We start from the raw sequence: 20,738 nt of genomic DNA on the forward strand, positions 1-20,738 counted from the left end.
TCGCACAGTGAATTGAAGTGTTGGAACAGACTGCTTCTCATTCAGAGAAACTCATGTGAGTTGCTGGTGAATGCTTGTAAGTAGCTTAAGGCACTTTCAAAAGAAAGTGATTTTCTATGAAAGTACAGCATTTAGAAAGTGATGCAACACTACATTCACTTTGCACAGTGAATTGAAGTGTTGGAACAGACAGCTTCTCTTTCAGAAAAACGCATGTGATTTGCTGGTGAATGCTTGTAAGTAGCTTAAGGCAGTTTCAATAGAAGTGATTATCTCTGTAACTACAGCATTTAGAAAGTGAATCAACACTCCATTCACTTCGCACAGTGAATTGAAGTGTTGGAACAGACTCCTTCTCTTTCATAGAAATGCATGTGAGTTTCTTGTGAATGCTTATAATTAGCTTAAGGCACTTTCAAGGGAAAGTGATTTTCTCTGAAAGGACAGCAATTAGAAAGTGAAGCAATACTCCATTCACTTCGCACATTGAATTGAAATGCTGGAACAGACTGCTTCTCTTTCAGAGAAATGCATGTGAGTTGCTGGTGAATGCTTGTAAGTAGCTTAAGGCACGTTGAAAGGAAAGTGATTTTCTCTGAAAGTACAGCATTTTGAAAGTCAAGCAACCCTCCATTCACTTCGCAAAGTGAATAGAACAGTTGGAACAGACTGCTTCTCTTTCAGAAAAATGATTGTTAGTTGCTGGTGAATGCTTGCAAGTAGCTTAAGGCAGTTTCAAAGGAACATGATTTTCTCTGAAAGTACAGCATTTAGAAAGTGAAGCAACACTCTATTCCCTTCGCACAGTGAATTGAAGTGTTGGAACAGACTGCTTCTCTTTCAGAGAAATGCATGTGAGTTGCTGGTGAATGCTTGTAAGTAGCTTAAGGCAGTTTCAAAATAAAGTGATTTTCTCTGAAAGTACAGCATTTAGAAAGTGAAGCAACACTCCATTCACTTCGCACAGTGAATTGAAGTGTTGGAACAGACTGCCTCTCTTTCAGTGAAATTCATGTGTTTTTCTGGTCAATGCTTGTAAGTAACTTAAGGCACTTTCAAAGGAAAGTGATTTTCTCTGAAAGTACATCATTTAGAAAATGAAGCAACAATCCATTCACTTCGCACAGTGAATTGAAGTGTTGTATCAGACTGCTTTTCCTCAGAGAAATGCATGTGAGCTTCTTGTGAATGCTTGTAATTAGATTAAGGCACTTTAAAAGGAAAGCGATTTTCTCTGAAAGTACAGCATTTAGAAAGTGAAACAACAACACATTCACTTCGCACAGTGAATTGAAGTGTTGGAACAGACTGCTTCTCTTTAAGAGAAACTCATGTGATTTGCTGGTGAATGCTTGTTTGTAGCTGAAGGTACTTTGAAAGGAAAGTGATTTTCCCTGAACGTACAGCATTTAAAAAGTGAAGCAACACTCCATTCACTTCGCACATTGAATTGAAGTGTTGGACCAGACTGCTTCTCTTTCAGAGAAACTCATGTGAGTTGCTGGTGAATGCTTGTAAGTAGCTTAAGGCACTTTCAAAGGGAAGTGATTATCTCTGAAAGTACAGCATGTTGAAAGTGAAGCAATACTCCATTCACTTTGCACAGTGAATTGAAGTGTTGGAAAAGAATGCTTCTCTTTCAGAGAAATGCATGTGAGTTTCTTGTGAATGCTTGTAAGTAGCTTAAGGCACTTTCAAAGGAAAGTGATTTTCTCTGTAACTACAGCGTTTGGAAAGTGAAGTAGCACTCCATACACTTCGTACAGTGAACTGAAGTGTTGGAATAAACTGCTTCTCTTTCAGAGAAACTCATGTGAGTTGCTGGTGAATGTTGTAAGTAGCTCAAGGCACTTTCAAAGGCAAGTGATTATCTCTGTAACTTCAGCATTTAGAAAGTGAAGCAACACTCCATTCACTTCGCACAGTGAATTGAAGTGTTGGAACAGACTGCTTTTCTTTCAGAAAAACGCATGTGATTTTCTTGTGAATGCTTGTAAGTAGCCTAAGGCACTTTCAAAGGAAAGTGATTTTCTCTGAAAGCACAGCATTTAGAAAGTGAAGCAACACTCCATTCACTTCACACAGTGAATTGAAGTGTTGGAACAGACTGCTTCTCTTTCAGAGAAATGCTTGTGAGTTGCTGGATAATGCTTGTAAGTAGCTTAAGGCACTTACAAAGGAAAGTGATTTTCTCTGAAAGGACAGCATTTTGAAAGTGAAGCAACCCTCCATTCACTTCGCACAGTGAATTGAAGTGTTGGAACAGTCTGCTTCTCCTTCAGAGAAATGCATGTGAGTTGCTGGGGAATGCTTGTAAGTAGCTTAAGGCACTTACAAAGGAAAGTGATTTTCTCTGAAAGTACAGCATTTTGAAAGTGAAGCAACCCTCCATCCACTTTGCACAGTGAATTGAAGTTTTGGAACAGACTGCTTCTTTTTCAGAAAAATGATTGGGAGTTGCTGGTGAATGCTTGTAAGTAGCTTAAGGCAGTTTCAAAGGAAAGTGATTTTCTCTGAAAGTACACCATTTAGAATGTGAAGCAACAGTCCATTCACTTCCCACAGTGAATTGAAGTGTTGGAACAGAGTGCTTCTCTTTCAGAGAAATGCATGTGAGTTGCTGGTGAATGCTTGTAAGTAGCTTAAGATACTTTGAGAGGAAAGTGATTTTCTCTGAACGTACAGCATTTAGAAAGTGACTCAACACTCCATACACTTTGCACAGTGAATTGAAGTGTTGGAACAGACTGCTTCTCTTTCAGAAAAATGATTGGGAGTTGCTGGTGAATGCTTGTAAGTAGCTTAAGGCACTTTCAAAGGAACGTGATTTACTCTGAAAGTACATCATTTAGAAAGTGAAGCAACACTCCATTCACTTTGCACAGTGAATTGGAGTGTTGGAACAGACTGCTTCTCTTTCAGAGAAACTCATTTGAGTTGCTGGTGAATGCTTATAAGTACCTTAAGGCAGTTTCAAAGGAAAGTGATTTTCTCTGAAAGTACAGCATTTAGAAAGTGAAGCAACACTCCATTCACTTCGCACAGTGAATTGAAGTGTTGGAACAGACTGCTTCTCTTTCAGAGAAATGCATGTGAGTTTCTTGTGAATGCTTATAATCAGCCTAAGGCACTGTCAAAGGAAAGTGATTTTCTCTGAAAGGACAGCATTTAGAAAGTGAAGCAACACTCCATTCACTTCGCACAGTGAATTGAAGTGTTGGAACAGACTGCTTCTCATTCAGAGAAACTCATGTGAGTTGCTGCTGAATGCTTGTAAGTAGCTTAAGGTACTTTGAAAGGAAAGTGATTTTCTCGGAAAGTACAGCATTTAGAAAGTGACGCAACACTCCATTCACTTCGCACAGTGAATTGAAGTGTTGGAACAGACTGCTTCTCTTTCAGAGAAACTCATGTGAGTTGCTTGTGAATGCCTGTAAGTAGCTTAAGGCACTTTCAAAGGAAAGTGATTTTCTCTGAAAGTACAGCATTTAGAAAGTGTTGCAACACTACATTCACGTTGCACAGTGAATTGAAGTGTTGGAACAGACTGCTTCTCTTTCAGAAAAACGCATGTGATTTGCTGGTGTATGCTTGTAAGTAGCTTAAGGCAGTTTCAATAGAAAGGGATTATCTCTGTAACTACAGCATTTAGAAAGTGAATCAACACTCCATTCACTTCGCACAGTGAATTCAAGTGTTTGAACAGACTGCATCTCTTTCAGAGAAACTCATGTGAGTTGCTGGTGAATGCTTGTAAGTAGCTTAAGGCACTTTCAAAGGAAAGTGATTTTCTCTGAAAGTACAGCATTTAGAAAGTGAATCAACACTCCGTTCACTTCGCACAGTGAATTGAAGTGTTGGAACAGACTGCTTCTCTTTCAGAGAAATGCATGTGAGTTTCTTGTGAATGCTTATAATTAGCTTAAGGCACTTTCAAGGGAAAGTGATTTTCTCTGAAAGGAAAGCATTTAGAAAGTGAATCAACACTCCATTCACTTCGCACAGTGAATTCAAGTGTTTGAACAGACTGCATCTCTTTCAGAGAAACTCATGTGTGTTGCTGGTGAATGCTTGTAAGTAGCTTAAGGCAGTTTCAAAGAAAGTGATTTTCTCTGAAAGTAGAGCATTTAGAAAGTGAAACAACAACACATTCACTTCACACAGTGAATTGATGTGTTGGAACAGACTGCTTCTCGTTCACAAAAACTCATGTGAGTTGCTGGTGAATGCTTATAAGTAGCTTAAGGTACTTTGAAAGGAAAGTGATTTTCTCTGAAAGTACAGCATTTAGAAAGTGACACAACACTCCATTCACTTTGCACAGTGAATTGAAGTGTTGGAACAGACTGCTAATCTTTCAGAGAAACTCATGTGAGTTGCTGGTGAATGCTTGTAAGTTGCTTAAGGCACTTTCAAAGGAAAGTGATTTTCTCTGAAAGTACAGCATTTAGAAAATGAAACAACAACACATTCACTTCGCAGAGTGAATTGAAGTGTTGGAACAGACTGTTTCTCTTTCAGAGAAACGCATGTGAATTGCTGGTGAATGCTTGTTAGTAGCTTAAGGCAGTTTCAAAGGAAAGTTTTTTTCTGTGAAAGTACAGCATTTAGAAAGTGAAGTAACACTCCATTCACTTTGCACAGTGAATTGAAGTGTTGGAACAGACCGCTAATCTTTCAGAGAAACTCATGTGAGTTGCTGGTGAATGCTTGTAAGTAGCTTAAGGCACTTTCAAAGGAAAGTGATTTTCTCTGAAAGTACAGCATTTAGAAAGTGAACCGACCCTCCATTCACTTCGCACAGTGAATTGAAATGTTGGAACAGACTGCTTCGCTTTCAGATAAATGCAAGTGAGTTTCTTGTGAATGCTTATAAATATCTTAAGGCACTTTCAAAGAAAGTGATTTTCTCTGAAAGTACAGCATTTAGAAAGTGAAGCAACACTCCATTCACTTCGCCCTGTGAATTGAAGTGTTGGAACAGACTGCTTCTCTTTCAGAGAAATGCATGTGAATTGCTGGTGAATGCTTGTAAGTAGCTTAAGGCTGTTTCAGAGGAAAGTGATTTTCTCTGAAAGTACAGCATTTAGAAAGTGAAGCAACACGCCATTCACTTCGCACAGTGAATTGAAGTGTTGGAACAGACTGCTTCTCTTTCAGAGAAATGCATGTGAGTTTCTTGTGAATGCTTTTAAGTAGCTTAAGGCAGTATCAAAGGAAAGTAATTTTCTCTGAAAGTACAGCATTTAGAAAGTGAAACAACAACACATTCACTTCTCACAGTGAATGGAAGTGTTGCAACAGACTGCTTTCTTTCAGAGAAACTCATGTGAGTTGCTGGTGAATGCTTGTAAGTAGCTAAGGCACTTTCAAAGGAAAGTGATTTTCTCTGAAAGGACAGCATTTAGAAAGTGAAGCAACACTCCATTCACTTCGCACAGTGAATTGAAGTGTTGGAACAGACTGCTTCTCTTTCAGAGAAACGCATGTGAATTGCTGGTGAATGCTTGTAAGTAGCTTAAGGCAGTTTCTAAGGAAAGTCTTTTTTCTGTGAAAGTGCAGCATTTAGAAAGTGAAGCGACACTCCATTCACTTTGCACAGTGAATTGAAGTGTTGGAACAAACTGCTAATCTTTCAGAGAAACTCATGTGAGTTGCTGGTGAATGCTTGTAAGTAGCTTAAGGCACTTTCAAAGGAAAGTGATTTTCTCTGAAAGTACAGCATTTAGAAAGAGAAGCAACCCTCCATTCACTTCGCACAGTGAATTGAAGTGTTGGAACAGACTGCTTCTCTTACAGAGAAATGCATGTGAGTACCTTTTGAATGCTTATATTTATCTTAAGGCACTTTCAAAGAAAGTGATTTTCTCTGAAAGTACAGCATTTAGAAAGTGAAGAAACACTCCATTCACTTCGCACAGTGAATTGAAGTGTTGGAACAGACTGCTTCTTTTTCAGAGAAACTCATGTGAGTTGCTGGTGAATGCTTGTAAGTAGCTTAAGGCAGTTTCAAAGGAAAGTGATTTCTCTGAAAGTACTGCATTTTGAAAGTGAAGCAACACTCCATTCACTTCGAACAGTGAATTGAATTGTTGGAACAGACTGCTTCTCTTTCAGAGAAATGCCTGTGAATTGCTGGTGAATGCTTGTAAGTAGCTTAAGGCAGTTTCAAAGGAAAGTCTTTTTTCTGTGAAAGTGCAGTATTTAGGAAGTGAAGCAACAACACATTCACTTCGCACAGTGAATTGAAGTGTTGGAACAGACTGCTTCTCTTTCAGAGAAACTCATGTGAGTTGCTGGTGAATGCTTGTAAGTAGCTTAACGCAGTTTCAAAGGAAAGTGATTTTCTCTGAAAGTACAGCATTTAGAAAGTGACGCAACACTCCATTCACTTCACACAGTGAATTGAAGTGTTGGAACAGACTGCTTCTCTTTCAGAGAAACTCATGTGTGTTGCTGGTGAATGCTTGTAAGTAGTTTAAGGCAGTTTCAAAGGATAGTGATTTTCTCTGAAAGTAGAGCATTTAGAAAGTGAAGCAACAACACATTCACTTCGCACAGTGAATTGAAGTGTTGGAACACACTGCTTCTTTTTCAGAGAAAGGCATTTGAGTTTCTTGTGAATGCTTGTAAGTAGCTTAAGGCAGTATCAAAGGAAAGTGATTTTCTCTAAAAGTACAGCATTTAGAAAGAGAAGCAACCCTCCATTCACTTCGCACACTGAATTGAAGTGTTGGAACAGACTGCTTCTCTTTCAGAGAAACTCATGTGAGCTTCTTGTGAATGCTTGTAAGTAGCTTAAGGTACGTTGAAAGGAAAGTGATTTTCTCTGAAAGTACAGCATTTAGAAAGTGACGCAACACTCCCTTCACTTCGCACAGTGAATTGAAGAGTTGGAACAGACTGCTTCTCTTTCAGAGAAATGCATGTGAGTTGCTGTTGAATGCTTGTAAGTAGCTTAAGGCAGTTTCAAAGGAAAGTGATTTTCTCTGAAAGTACAGCATTTAGAAAGTGACGCAACACTCCCTTCACTTCGCACAGTGAATTGAAGAGTTGGAACAGACTGCTTCTCTTTCAGAGAAACTCATGTGAGTTGCTGGTGAATGCTTATAAGTAGCTTAAGGTACTTTGAAAGGAAAGTGATTTTCTCTGAAAGTACAGCATTTAGAAAGTGACACAACACTCCATTCACTTTGCACAGTGAATAGAAGTGTTGGAACAGACTGCTAATCTTTCAGAGAAACTCATGTGAGTTGCTGGTGAATGCTTGTAAGTAGCTTAAGGCACTTTCAAAGGAAAGTGATTTTCTCTGAAAGTACAGCATTTAGAAAATGAAACAACAACACATTCACTTCGTAGAGTGAATTGAAGTGTTGGAACAGACTGCTTCTCTTTCAGAGAAACGCATGTGAATTGCTGGTGAATGCTTGTAAGTGGCTTAAGGCAGTTTCAAAGGAAAGTTTTTTTCTGTGAAAGTGCAGCATTTAGAAAGTGAAGTAACACTCCATTCACTTTGCACAGTGAATTGAAGTGTTGGAACAGACCGCTAATCTTTCAGAGAAACTCATGTGAGTTGCTGGTGAATGCTTGTAAGTAGCTTAAGGCACTTTCAAAGGAAAGTGATTTTCTCTGAAAGTACAGCATTTAGAAAGTGAACCGACCCTCCATTCACTTCGCACAGTGAATTGAAATGTTGGAACAGACTGCTTCGCTTTCAGAGAAATGCAAGTGAGTTTCTTGTGAATGCTTATAAATATCTTAAGGCACTTTCAAAGAAAGTGATTTTCTCTGAAAGTACAGCATTTAGAAAGTGAAGCAACACTCCATTCACTTCGCCCTGTGAATTGAAGTGTTGGAACAGACTGCTTCTCTTTCAGAGAAATGCATGTGAATTGCTGGTGAATGCTTGTAAGTAGCTTAAGGCTGTTTCAGAGGAAAGCGATTTTCTCTGAAAGTACAGCATTTAGAAAGTGAAGCAACACGCCATTCACTTCGCACAGTGAATTGAAGTGTTGGAACAGACTGCTTCTCTTTCAGAGAAACGCATGTGAGTTGCTTGTGAATGCTTGTAAGTAGCTTAAGGCAGTATCAAAGGAAAGTGATTTTCTCTGAAAGTACAGCATTTAGAAAGTGAAACAACAACACATTCACTTCTCACAGTGAATGGAAGTGTTGGAACTGACTGCTTTCTTTCAGAGAAACTCATGTGAGTTGCTGGTGAATGCTTGTAAGTAGCTAAGGCACTCTCAAAGGAAAGTGATTTTCTCTGAAAGGACAGCATTTAGAAAGTGAAGCAACACTCCATTCACTTCGCCCTGTGAATTGAAGTGTTGGAACAGACTGCTTCTCTTTCAGAGAAATGCATGTGAATTGCTGGTGAATGCTTGTAAGTAGCTTAAGGCAGTTTCAAAGGAAAGTCTTTTTTCTGTGAAAGTGCAGCATTTAGAAAGTGAAGCGACACTCCATTCACTTTGCACAGTGAATTGAAGTGTTGGAACAAACTGCTAATCTTTCAGAGAAACTCATGTGAGTTGCTGGTGAATGCTTGTAAGTAGCTTAAGGCACTTTCAAAGGAAAGTGATTTTCTCTGAAAGTACAGCATTTAGAAAGTGAAGCAAACCTCCATTCACTTCGCACAGTGAATTGAAGTGTTGGAACAGACTGCTTCTCTTACAGAGAAATGCATGTGAGTACCTTTTGAATGCTTATATTTATCTGAAGGCACTTTCAAAGAAAGTGATTTTTTCTGAAAGTACAGCATTTAGAAAGTGAAGAAACACTCCATTCACTTCGCACAGTGAATTGAAGTGTTGGAACAGACTGCTTCTTTTTCAGAGAAACTCATGTGAGTTGCTGGTGAATGCTTGTAAGTAGCTTAAGGCAGTTTCAAAGGAAAGTGATTTTCTCTGAAAGTACTGCATTTTGAAAGTGAAGCAACACTCCGTTCACTTCGAACAGTGAATTGAAGTGTTGGAACAGACTGCTTCTCTTTCAGAGAAATGCCTGTGAATTGCTGGTGAATGCTTGTAAGTAGCTTAAGGCAGTTTCAAAGGAAAGTCTTTTTTCTGTGAAAGTGCAGTATTTAGAAAGTGAAGCAACAACACATTCACTTCGCACAGTGAATTGAAGTGTTGGAACAGACTGCTTCTCTTTCAGAGAAACTCATGTGAGAAGCTGGTGAATGCTTGTAAGTAGCTTAAGGCAGTTTCAAAGGAAAGAGATTTTCTCTGCAAGTACAGCATTTAGAAAGTGACGCAACACTCCATTCACTTCACACAGTGAATTGAAGTGTTGGAACAGACTGCTTCTCTTTCAGAGAAACATATGTGTGTTGCTGGTGAATGCTTGTAAGTAGCTTAAGGCAGTTTCAAAGGATAGTGATTTTCTCTGAAAGTAGAGCATTTAGAAAGTGAAGCAACAACACATTCACTTCGCACAGTGAATTGAAGTGTTGGAACACACTGCTTCTCTTTCAGAGAAAGGCATTTGAGTTTCTTGTGAATGCTTGTAAGTAGCTTAAGGCAGTATCAAAGGAAAGTGATTTTCTCTAAAAGTACAGCATTTAGAAAGTGAAGCAACCCTCCATTCACTTCGCACACTGAATTGAAGTGTTGGAACAGACTGCTTCTCTTTCAGAGAAACTCATGTGAGCTTCTTGTGAATGCTTGTAAGTAGCTTAAGGTACGTTGAAAGGAAAGTGATTTTCTCTGAAAGTACAGCATTTAGAAAGTGACGCAACACTCCCTTCACTTCGCACAGTGAATTGAAGTGTTGGAACAGACTGCTTCTCTTTCAGAGAAATGCATGTGAGTTGCTGTTGAATGCTTGTAAGTAGCTTAAGGCAGTTTCAAAGGAAAGTGATTTTCTCTGAAAGTACTGCATTTTGAAAATTAAACAACACTCCATTCACTTCGAACAGTGAATTGAAGTGTTAGAACAGACTGCTTCCATTTCAGAGAAATGCAAGTGAATTGCTGGTGAATGCTTGTAAGTAGCTTAAGGCACTTTCAAAGGACAGTGATTTTCCTTGAAAGTACAGCATTTACAAAGTGAAGCAACACTCCATTCACTTCGCACAGTGAATTCAAGTGTTGGAACAGACTGCTTCTCTTTCAGAGTAATGCATGAGAGTTGTTGGTGAATGCTTTTAATTAGCTTAAGGCACTTTCAAAGAAGAGTGATTTTCTCTGAAAGTGCAGCATTTAGAAAGTGAAACAACAATACATTCACTTCGCACAGTGAATTAAAATGTTGGAACAGACTGCTTCTCTTTCAGAGAAACTCATGTGAGTTGCTGGGGAATGCTTTTAAGTAGCTTAAGGCAGTTTCAAAGGACAGTGATTTTCTCTGAAAGTACAGCATTTAGAAAGTGACTCAACACTCCATTCACTTCACACAGTGAATTGAAGTGTTGAACAGACTGCTTCTCTTTCAGAGAAACTCATGTGTGTTGCTGGTGAATGCTTGTAAGTAGCTTAAGGCAGTTTCAAAGAAAGTGATTTTCTCTGAAAGTAGAGCATTTAGAAAGTGAAACAACAACACATTCACTTCACACAGTGAATTGATGTGTTGGAACAGACTGCTTCTCTTTCACAAAAACTCATGTGAGTTGCTGGTGAATGCTTATATGTAGCTTAAGGTACTTTGAAAGGAAAGTGATTTTCTCTGAAAGTACAGCATTTAGAAAGTGACACAACACTCCATTCACTTTGCACAGTGAATAGAAGTGTTGGAACAGACTGCTTCTCTTTCAGAGAAACTCATGTGAGTTGCTGGTGAATGCTTGTAAGTAGCTTAAGGCACTTTCAAAGGAAAGTGATTTTCTCTGAAAGTACAGCATTTAGAAAATGAAACAACAACACATTCACTTCGCAGAGTGAATTGAAGTGTTGGAACAGACTGCTTCTCTTTCAGAGAAACGCATGTGAATTGCTGGTGAATGCATGTAAGTAGCTTAAGGCAGTTTCAAAGGAAAGTTTTTTTCTGTGAAAGTGCAGCATTTAGAAAGTGAAGTAACACTCCATTCACTTTGCACAGTGAATTGAAGTGTTGGAACAGACCGTTAATCTTTCAGAGAAACTCATGTGAGTTGCTGGTGAATGCTTGTAAGTAGCTTAAGGCACTTTCAAAGGAAAGTGATTTTCTCTGAAAGTACAGCATTTAGAAAGTGAACCGACCCTCCATTCACTTCGCACAGTGAATTGAAATGTTGGAACAGACTGCTTCGCTTTCAGAGAAATGCAAGTGAGTTTCTTGTGAATGCTTATAAATATCTTAAGGCACTTTCAAAGAAAGTGATTTTCTCTGAAAGTACAGCATTTAGAAAGTGAAGCAACACTCCATTCACCTCGCCCTGTGAATTGAAGTGTTGGAACAGACTGCTTCTCTTTCAGAGAAATGCATGTGAATTGCTGGTGAATGCTTGTAAGTAGCTTAAGGCAGTTTCAGAGGAAAGTGATTTTCTCTGAAAGTACAGCATTTAGAAAGTGAAGCAACACGCCATTCACTTCGCACAGTGAATTGAAGTGTTGGAACAGACTGCTTCTCTTTCAGAGAAACGCATGTGAGTTTCTTGTGAATGCTTGTAAGTAGCTTAAGGCAGTATCAAAGGAAAGTGATTTTCTCTGAAAGTACAGCATTTAGAAAGTGAAACAACAACACATTCACTTCTCACAGTGAATGGAAGTGTTGGAACAGACTGCTTTCTTTCAGAGAAACTCATGTGAGTTGCTGGTGAATGCTTGTAAGTAGCTAAGGCACTTTCAAAGGAAAGTGATTTTCTCTGAAAGTACAGCATTTAGAAAGTGAAGCAACACTCCATTCATTTCGCACAGTGAATTGAAGTGTTGGAACAGACTGCTTCTCTTTCAGAGAAACGCATGTGAATTGCTGGTGAATGCTTGTAAGTAGCTTAAGGCAGTTTCATAGGAAAGTCTTTTTTCTGTGAAAGTGCAGCATTTAGAAAGTGAAGCAACACTCCATTCACTTTGAACAGTGAATTGAAGTGTTGGAACAAACTGCTAATCTTTCAGAGAAACTCATGTGAGTTGCTGGTGAATGCATGTAAGTAGCTTAAGGCACTTTCAAAGGAAAGTGATTTTCTCAGAAAGTACAGCATTTAGAAAGTGAAGCAACCCTCCATTCACTTCGCACAGTGAATTGAAGTGTTGGAACAGACTGCTTCTCTTACAGAGAAATACATGTGAGTTTCTTGTGAATGCTTATATTTATCTTAAGGCACTTTCAAAGAAAGTGATTTTCTCTGAAAGTACAGCATTTAGAAAGTGAAGAAACACTCCATTCACTTCGCACAGTGAATTGAAGTGTTGGAACAGACTGCTTCTCTTTCAGAGAAACTCATGTGAGTTGCTGGTGAATGCTTGTAAGTAGCTTAAGGCAGTTTCAAAGAAAGTGATTTTCTCTGAAAGTAGAGCATTTAGAAAGTGAAACAACAACACATTCACTTCACACAGTGAATTGATGTGTTGGAACAGACTGCTTCTCTTTCAGAAAAACTCATGTGAGTTGCTGGTGAATGCTTATAAGTAGCTTAAGGCACTTTGAAAGGAAAGTGATTTTCTCTGAAAGTACAGCATTTAGAAAGTGACACAACACTCCATTCAATTTGCACAGTGAATTGAAGTGTTGGAACAGACTGCTAATCTTTCAGAGAAACTCATGTGAGTTGCTGGTGAATGCTTGTAAGTAGCTTAAGGCACTTTCAAAGGAAAGTGATTTTCTCTGAAAGTACAGCATTTAGAAAGTGAAACAACAACACATTCACTTCTCACAGTGAATGGAAGTGTTGGAACAGACTGCTTCTCTTTCAGAGAAACGCATGTGAGTTTCTTGTGAATGCTTGTAAGTAGCTTAAGGCAGTATCAAAGGAAAGTGATTTTCTCTGAAAGTACAGCATTTAGAAAGTGAAACAACAACACATTCACTTCTCACAGTGAATGGAAGTGTTGGAACAGACTGCTTTCTTTCAGAGAAACTCATGTGAGTTGCTGGTGAATGCTTGTAAGTAGCTAAGGCACTCTCAAAGGAAAGTGATTTTCTCTGAAAGGACAGCATTTAGAAAGTGAAGCAACACTCCATTCACTTCGCAAAGTGAATTGAAGTGTTGGAACAGACTGCTTCTCTTTCAGAGAAACGCATGTGAATTGCTGGTGAATGCTTGTAAGTAGCTTAAGGCACTTTCAAAGGAAAGTCTTTTTTCTGTGAAAGTGCAGCATTTAGAAAGTGAAGCAACACTCCATTCACTTTGAACAGTGAATTGAAGTGTTGGAACAAACTGCTAATCTTTCAGAGAAACTCATGTGAGTTGCTGGTGAATGCTTGTAAGTAGCTTAAGGCAGTATCAAAGGAAAGTGAATTTCTCTGAAAGTACAGCCTTTAGAAAGTGACGCAACACTCCATTCACTTCGCACAGTGAATTGAAGTGTTGAAACAGACTGCTTCTCTTTCAGACAAATGCATGTGAGTTGCTGGTGAATGCTTGTAAGTAGCTTAAGGCAGTTTCAAAGGAAAGTGATTTTCTCTGAAATTACAGCATTTTGAAAGTGAAGCAACACTCCATTCACGTTGAACAGTGAATTGAAGTGTTGGAACAGACTGCATCTATTTCAGAGAAATGCTAGTGAATTGCTGGTGAATGCTTGTAAGTAGCTTAAGGCAGTTTCAAAGGACAGTGATTTTCTCTGAAAGTACAGCATTTACAAAGTGACGCAACACTCCATTCACTTCACACAGTGAATTGAAGTGTTGAACAGACTGCTTCTCTTTCAGAGAAACTCATGTGTGTTGCTGGTAAATGCTTGTAAGTAGCTTAAGGCAGTTTCAAAGAAAATGATTTTCTCTGAAAGTAGAGCATTTAGAAAGTGAAACAACAACACATTCACTTCACACAGTGAATGGAAGTGTTGGAACAGACTGCTTCTCTTTCAGAAAAACTTATGTGAGTTGCTGGTGAATGCTTGTAAGTAGCTTAAGGTACTTTGAAAGGAAAGTGATTTTCTCTGAAAGTACAGCATTTAGAAAGTGACACAACACTCCATGCACTTTGCACAGTGAATTGAAGTGTTGGAACAGACTGCTAATCTTTCAGAGAAACTCATGTGAGTTGCTGGTGAATGCTTGTAAGTAGCTTAAGGCAGTTTCAAAGGAAAGTGATTTTCTCTGAAAGTACAGCATTTAGAAAGTGAAACAACAACACATTCACTTCGCAGAGTGAATTGAAGTGTTGGAACAGACTGCTTCTATTTCAGAGAAACGCATGTGAATTGCTGGTGAATGCTTGTAAGTAGCTTAAGGCAGTTTCAAAGGACAGTTTTTTCAGTGAAAGTGCAGCATTTAGAAAGTGAAGCAACACTCCATTCACTTTGCACTGTGAATTGAAGTGTTGGAACAGACCGCTAATCTTTCAGAGAAACTCATGTGAGTTGCTGGTGAATGCTTGTAAGTAGCTTAAGGCACTTTCAAAGGAAAGTGATTTTCTCTGAAAGGACAGCATTTAGAAAGTGAAGCGACCCTCCATTCACTTCGCACAGTGAATTGAAGTGTTGGAACAGACTGCTTCACTTTCAGAGAAATGCAAGTGAGTTTCTTGTGAATGCTTATATTTATCTTAAGGCACTTTCAAAGAAAGTGATTTTCTCTGAAAGTACAGCATTTAGAAAGTGAAGCAACACTCCATTCACTTCGCCCTGTGAATTGAAGTGTTGGAACAGACTGCTTCTCTTTCAGAGAAATGCATGTGAATTGCTGGTGAATGCTTGTAAGTAGCTTAAGGCAGTTTCAAAGGAAAGTGATTTTCTCTGAAAGTACTGCATTTTGAAAGTGAAGCAACACTCCGTTCACTTCGAACAGTGAATTGAAGTGTTGGAACAGACTGCTTCTCTTTCAGAGAAATGCCTGTCAATTGCTGGTGAATGCTTGTAAGTAGCTTAAGGCAGTTTCAAAGGACAGTGAATTTCTCTGAAAGTACAGCATTTAGAAAGTGAAGCAACACTCCATTCAATTCGCACAGTGAATTCAAGTGTTGGAACAGACTGCTTCTCTTTCAGAGTAATGCATGTGAATTGCTGGTGAATGCTTGTAAGTAGCTTAAGGCAGTTTCAAAGGAAAGTGATTTTGTCTGAAATTACAGCATTTAGAAAGTGAAGCAACCCTCCATTCACTTCGCACACTGAATTGAAGTGTTGGAACAGACTGCTTCTCTTTCAGAGAAACTCATGTGAGTTGCTGGTGAATGCTTGTAAGTAGCTTAAGGTACTTTGAAAGGAAAGTGATTTTCTCTGAAAGTACAGCATTTAGAAAGTGACGCAACACTCCATTCACTTCGCACAGTGAATGGAAGTGTTGGAACAGACTGCTTCTCTTTCAGAGATACGCATGTGAGTTTCTTGTGAATGCTTGCAAGTAGCTTAAGGCAGTATCAAAGGAAAGTGATTTTCTCTGAAAGTACAGCATTTAGAAAGTGAAACAACAACACATTCACTTCTCACAGTGAATGGAAGTGTTGGAACTGACTGCTTTCTTTCAGAGAAACTCATGTGAGTTGCTGGTGAATGCTTGTAAGTAGCTAAGGCACTCTCAAAGGAAAGTGATTTTCTCTGAAAGGACAGCATTTAGAAAGTGAAGCAACACTCCATTCACTTCGCCCTGTGAATTGAAGTGTTGGAACAGACTGCTTCTCTTTCAGAGAAATGCATGTGAATTGCTGGTGAATGCTTGTAAGTAGCTTAAGGCAGTTTCAAAGGAAAGTCTTTTTTCTGTGAAAGTGCAGCATTTAGAAAGTGAAGCGACACTCCATTCACTTTGCACAGTGAATTGAAGTGTTGGAACAAACTGCTAATCTTTCAGAGAAACTCATGTGAGTTGCTGGTGAATGCTTGTAAGTAGCTTAAGGCACTTTCAAAGGAAAGTGATTTTCTCTGAAAGTACAGCATTTAGAAAGTGAAGCAACCCTCCATTCACTTCGCACAGTGAATTGAAGTGTTGGAACAGACTGCTTCTCTTACAGAGAAATGCATGTGAGTACCTTTTGAATGCTTATATTTATCTTAAGGCACTTTCAAAGAAAGTGATTTTTTCTGAAAGTACAGCATTTAGAAAGTGAAGAAACACTCCATTCACTTCGCACAGTGAATTGAAGTGTTGGAACAGACTGCTTCTTTTTCAGAGAAACTCATGTGAGTTGCTGGTGAATGCTTGTAAGTAGCTTAAGGCAGTTTCAACGGAAAGTGATTTTCTCTGAAAGTACTGCATTTTGAAAGTGAAGCAACACTCCGTTCACTTCGAACAGTGAATTGAAGTGTTGGAACAGACTGCTTCTCTTTCAGAGAAATGCCTGTGAATTGCTGGTGAATGCTTGTAAGTAGCTTAAGGCAGTTTCAAAGGAAAGTCTTTTTTCTGTGAAAGTGCAGTATTTAGAAAGTGAAGCAACAACACATTCACTTCGCACAGTGAATTGAAGTGTTGGAACAGACTGCTTCTCTTTCAGAGAAACTCATGTGAGAAGCAGGTGAATGCTTGTAAGTAGCTTAAGGCAGTTTCAAAGGAAAGTGATTTTCTCTGAAAGTACAGCATTTAGAAAGTGACGCAACACTCCATTCACTTCACACAGTGAATTGAAGTGTTGGAACAGACTGCTTCTCTTTCAGAGAAACTCATGTGTGTTGCTGGTGAATGCTTGTAAGTAGCTTAAGGCAGTTTCAAAGGATAGTGATTTTCTCTGAAAGTAGAGCATTTAGAAAGTGAAGCAACAACACATTCACTTCGCACAGTGAATTGAAGTGTTGGAACACACTGCTTCTCTTTCAGAGAAAGGCATTTGAGTTTCTTGTGAATGCTTGTAAGTAGCTTAAGGCAGTATCAAAGGAAAGTGATTTTCTCTAAAAGTACAGCATTTAGAAAGTGAAGCAACCCTCCATTCACTTCGCACACTGAATTGAAGTGTTGGAACAGACTGCTTCTCTTTCAGAGAAACTCATGTGAGCTTCTTGTGAATGCTTGTAAGTAGCTTAAGGTACGTTGAAAGGAAAGTGATTTTCTCTGAAAGTACAGCATTTAGAAAGTGACGCAACACTCCATTCACTTCGCACAGTGAATTGAAGTGTTGGAACAGACTGCTTCTCTTTCAGAGAAATGCATGTGAGTTGCTGTTAAATGCTTGTAAGTAGCTTAAGGCAGTTTCAAAGAAAATGAATTTCTCTGAAAGTAGAGCATTTAGAAAGTGAAACAACAACACATTCACTTCACACAGTGAATGGAAGTGTTGGAACAGACTGCTTCTCTTTCAGAAAAACTTATGTGAGTTGCTGGTGAATGCTTGTAAGTAGCTTAAGGTACTTTGAAAGGAAAGTGATTTTCTCTGAAAGTACAGCATTTAGAAAGTGACACAACACTCCATTCACTTTGCACAGTGAATTGAAGTGTTGGAACAGACTGCTAATCTTTCAGAGAAACTCATGTGAGTTGCTGGTGAATGCTTGTAAGTAGCTTAAGGCAGTTTCAAAGGAAAGTGATTTTCTCTGAAAGTACAGCATTTAGAAAGTGAAACAACAACACATTCACTTCGCAGAGTGAATTGAAGTGTTGGAACAGACTGCTTCTATTTCAGAGAAACGCATGTGAATTGCTGGTGAATGCTTGTAAGTAGCTTAAGGCAGTTTCAAAGGACAGTTTTTTCAGTGAAAGTGCAGCATTTAGAAAGTGAAGCAACACTCCATTCACTTTGCACTGTGAATTGAAGTGTTGGAACAGACCGCTAATCTTTCAGAGAAACTCATGTGAGTTGCTGGTGAATGCTTGTAAGTAGCTTAAGGCACTTTCAAAGGAAAGTGATTTTCTCTGAAAGGACAGCATTTAGAAAGTGAAGCGACCCTCCATTCACTTCGCACAGTGAATTGAAGTGTTGGAACAGACTGCTTCACTTTCAGAGAAATGCAAGTGAGTTTCTTGTGAATGCTTATATTTATCTTAAGGCACTTTCAAAGAAAGTGATTTTCTCTGAAAGTACAGCATTTAGAAAGTGAAGCAACACTCCATTCACTTCGCCCTGTGAATTGAAGTGTTGGAACAGACTGCTTCTCTTTCAGAGAAATGCATGTGAATTGCTGGTGAATGCTTGTAAGTAGCTTAAGGCAGTTTCAAAGGAAAGTGATTTTCTCTGAAAGTACTGCATTTTGAAAGTGAAGCAACACTCCGTTCACTTCGAACAGTGAATTGAAGTGTTGGAACAGACTGCTTCTCTTTCAGAGAAATGCCTGTCAATTGCTGGTGAATGCTTGTAAGTAGCTTAAGGCAGTTTCAAAGGACAGTGAATTTCTCTGAAAGTACAGCATTTAGAAAGTGAAGCAACACTCCATTCAATTCGCACAGTGAATTCAAGTGTTGGAACAGACTGCTTCTCTTTCAGAGTAATGCATGTGAATTGCTGGTGAATGCTTGTAAGTAGCTTAAGGCAGTTTCAAAGGAAAGTGATTTTGTCTGAAATTACAGCATTTAGAAAGTGAAGCAACCCTCCATTCACTTCGCACACTGAATTGAAGTGTTGGAACAGACTGCTTCTCTTTCAGAGAAACTCATGTGAGTTGCTGGTGAATGCTTGTAAGTAGCTTAAGGTACTTTGAAAGGAAAGTGATTTTCTCTGAAAGTACAGCATTTAGAAAGTGACGCAACACTCCATTCACTTCGCACAGTGAATGGAAGTGTTGGAACAGACTGCTTCTCTTTCAGAGAAATGCATGTGAGTTTCTTGTGAATGCTTGCAAGTAGCTTAAGGCAGTTTCAAAGGAAAGTGATTTTCTCTGAAAGTTCTGCATTTTGAAAATTAAACAACACTCCATTCACTTCGAACAGTGAATTGAAGTGTTAGAACAGACTGCTTCCATTTCAGAGAAATGCAAGTGAATTGCTGGTGAATGCTTGTAAGTAGCTTAAGGCACTTTCAAAGGACAGTGATTTTCCTTGAAAGTACAGCATTTACAAAGTGAAGCAACACTCCATTCACTTCGCACAGTGAATTCAAGTGTTGGAACAGACTGCTTCTCTTTCAGAGTAATGCATGAGAGTTGTTGGTGAATGCTTTTAATTAGCTTAAGGCACTTTCAAAGAAGAGTGATTTTCTCTGAAAGTGCAGCATTTAGAAAGTGAAACAACAATACATTCACTTCGCACAGTGAATTAAAATGTTGGAACAGACTGCTTCTCTTTCAGAGAAACTCATGTGAGTTGCTGGGGAATGCTTTTAAGTAGCTTAAGGCAGTTTCAAAGGACAGTGATTTTCTCTGAAAGTACAGCATTTAGAAAGTGACGCAACACTCCATTCACTTCACACAGTGAATTGAAGTGTTGAACAGACTGCTTCTCTTTCAGAGAAACTCATGTGTGTTGCTGGTGAATGCTTGTAAGTAGCTTAAGGCAGTTTCAAAGAAAGTGATTTTCTCTGAAAGTAGAGCATTTAGAAAGTGAAACAACAACACATTCACTTCACACAGTGAATTGATGTGTTGGAACAGACTGCTTCTCTTTCACAAAAACTCATGTGAGTTGCTGGTGAATGCTTATAAGTAGCTTAAGGTACTTTGAAAGGAAAGTGATTTTCTCTGAAAGTACAGCATTTAGAAAGTGACACAACACTCCATTCACTTTGCACAGTGAATAGAAGTGTTGGAACAGACTGCTTCTCTTTCAGAGAAACTCATGTGAGTTGCTGGTGAATGCTTGTAAGTAGCTTAAGGCACTTTCAAAGGAAAGTGATTTTCTCTGAAAGTACAGCATTTAGAAAATGAAACAACAACACATTCACTTCGCAGATTGAATTGAAGTGTTGGAACAGACTGCTTCTCTTTCAGAGAAACGCATGTGAATTGCTGGTGAATGCATGTAAGTAGCTTAAGGCAGTTTCAAAGGAAAGTTTTTTTCTGTGAAAGTGCAGCATTTAGAAAGTGAAGTAACACTCCATTCACTTTGCACAGTGAATTGAGGTGTTGGAACAGACAGCTAATCTTTCAGAGAAACTCATGTGAGTTGCTGGTGAATGCTTGTAAGTAGCTTAAGGCACTTTCAAAGGAAAGTGATTTTCTCTGAAAGTACAGCATTTAGAAAGTGAACCGACCCTCCATTCACTTCGCACAGTGAATTGAAATGTTGGAACAGACTGCTTCGCTTTCAGAGAAATGCAAGTGAGTTTCTTGTGAATGCTTATAAATATCTTAAGGCACTTTCAAAGAAAGTGATTTTCTCTGAAAGTACAGCATTTAGAAAGTGAAGCAACACTCCATTCACCTCGCCCTGTGAATTGAAGTGTTGGAACAGACTGCTTCTCTTTCAGAGAAATGCATGTGAATTGCTGGTGAATGCTTGTAAGTAGCTTAAGGCAGTTTCAGAGGAAAGTGATTTTCTCTGAAAGTACAGCATTTAGAAAGTGAAGCAACACGCCATTCACTTCGCACAGTGAATTGAAGTGTTGGAACAGACTGCTTCTCTTTCAGAGAAACGCATGTGAGTTTCTTGTGAATGCTTGTAAGTAGCTTAAGGCAGTATCAAAGGAAAGTGATTTTCTCTGAAAGTACAGCATTTAGAAAGTGAAACAACAACACATTCACTTCTCACAGTGAATGGAAGTGTTGGAACAGACTGCTTTCTTTCAGAGAAACTCATGTGAGTTGCTGGTGAATGCTTGTAAGTAGCTAAGGCACTTTCAAAGGAAAGTGATTTTCTCTGAAAGTACA

This window comes from Myodes glareolus, unplaced genomic scaffold (genome assembly GCF_982192425.1).
Source record: "Myodes glareolus unplaced genomic scaffold, mMyoGla1.1 HAP1_SCAFFOLD_37, whole genome shotgun sequence".
In the NCBI taxonomy this organism is placed as follows: domain Eukaryota; kingdom Metazoa; phylum Chordata; class Mammalia; order Rodentia; family Cricetidae; genus Myodes; species Myodes glareolus.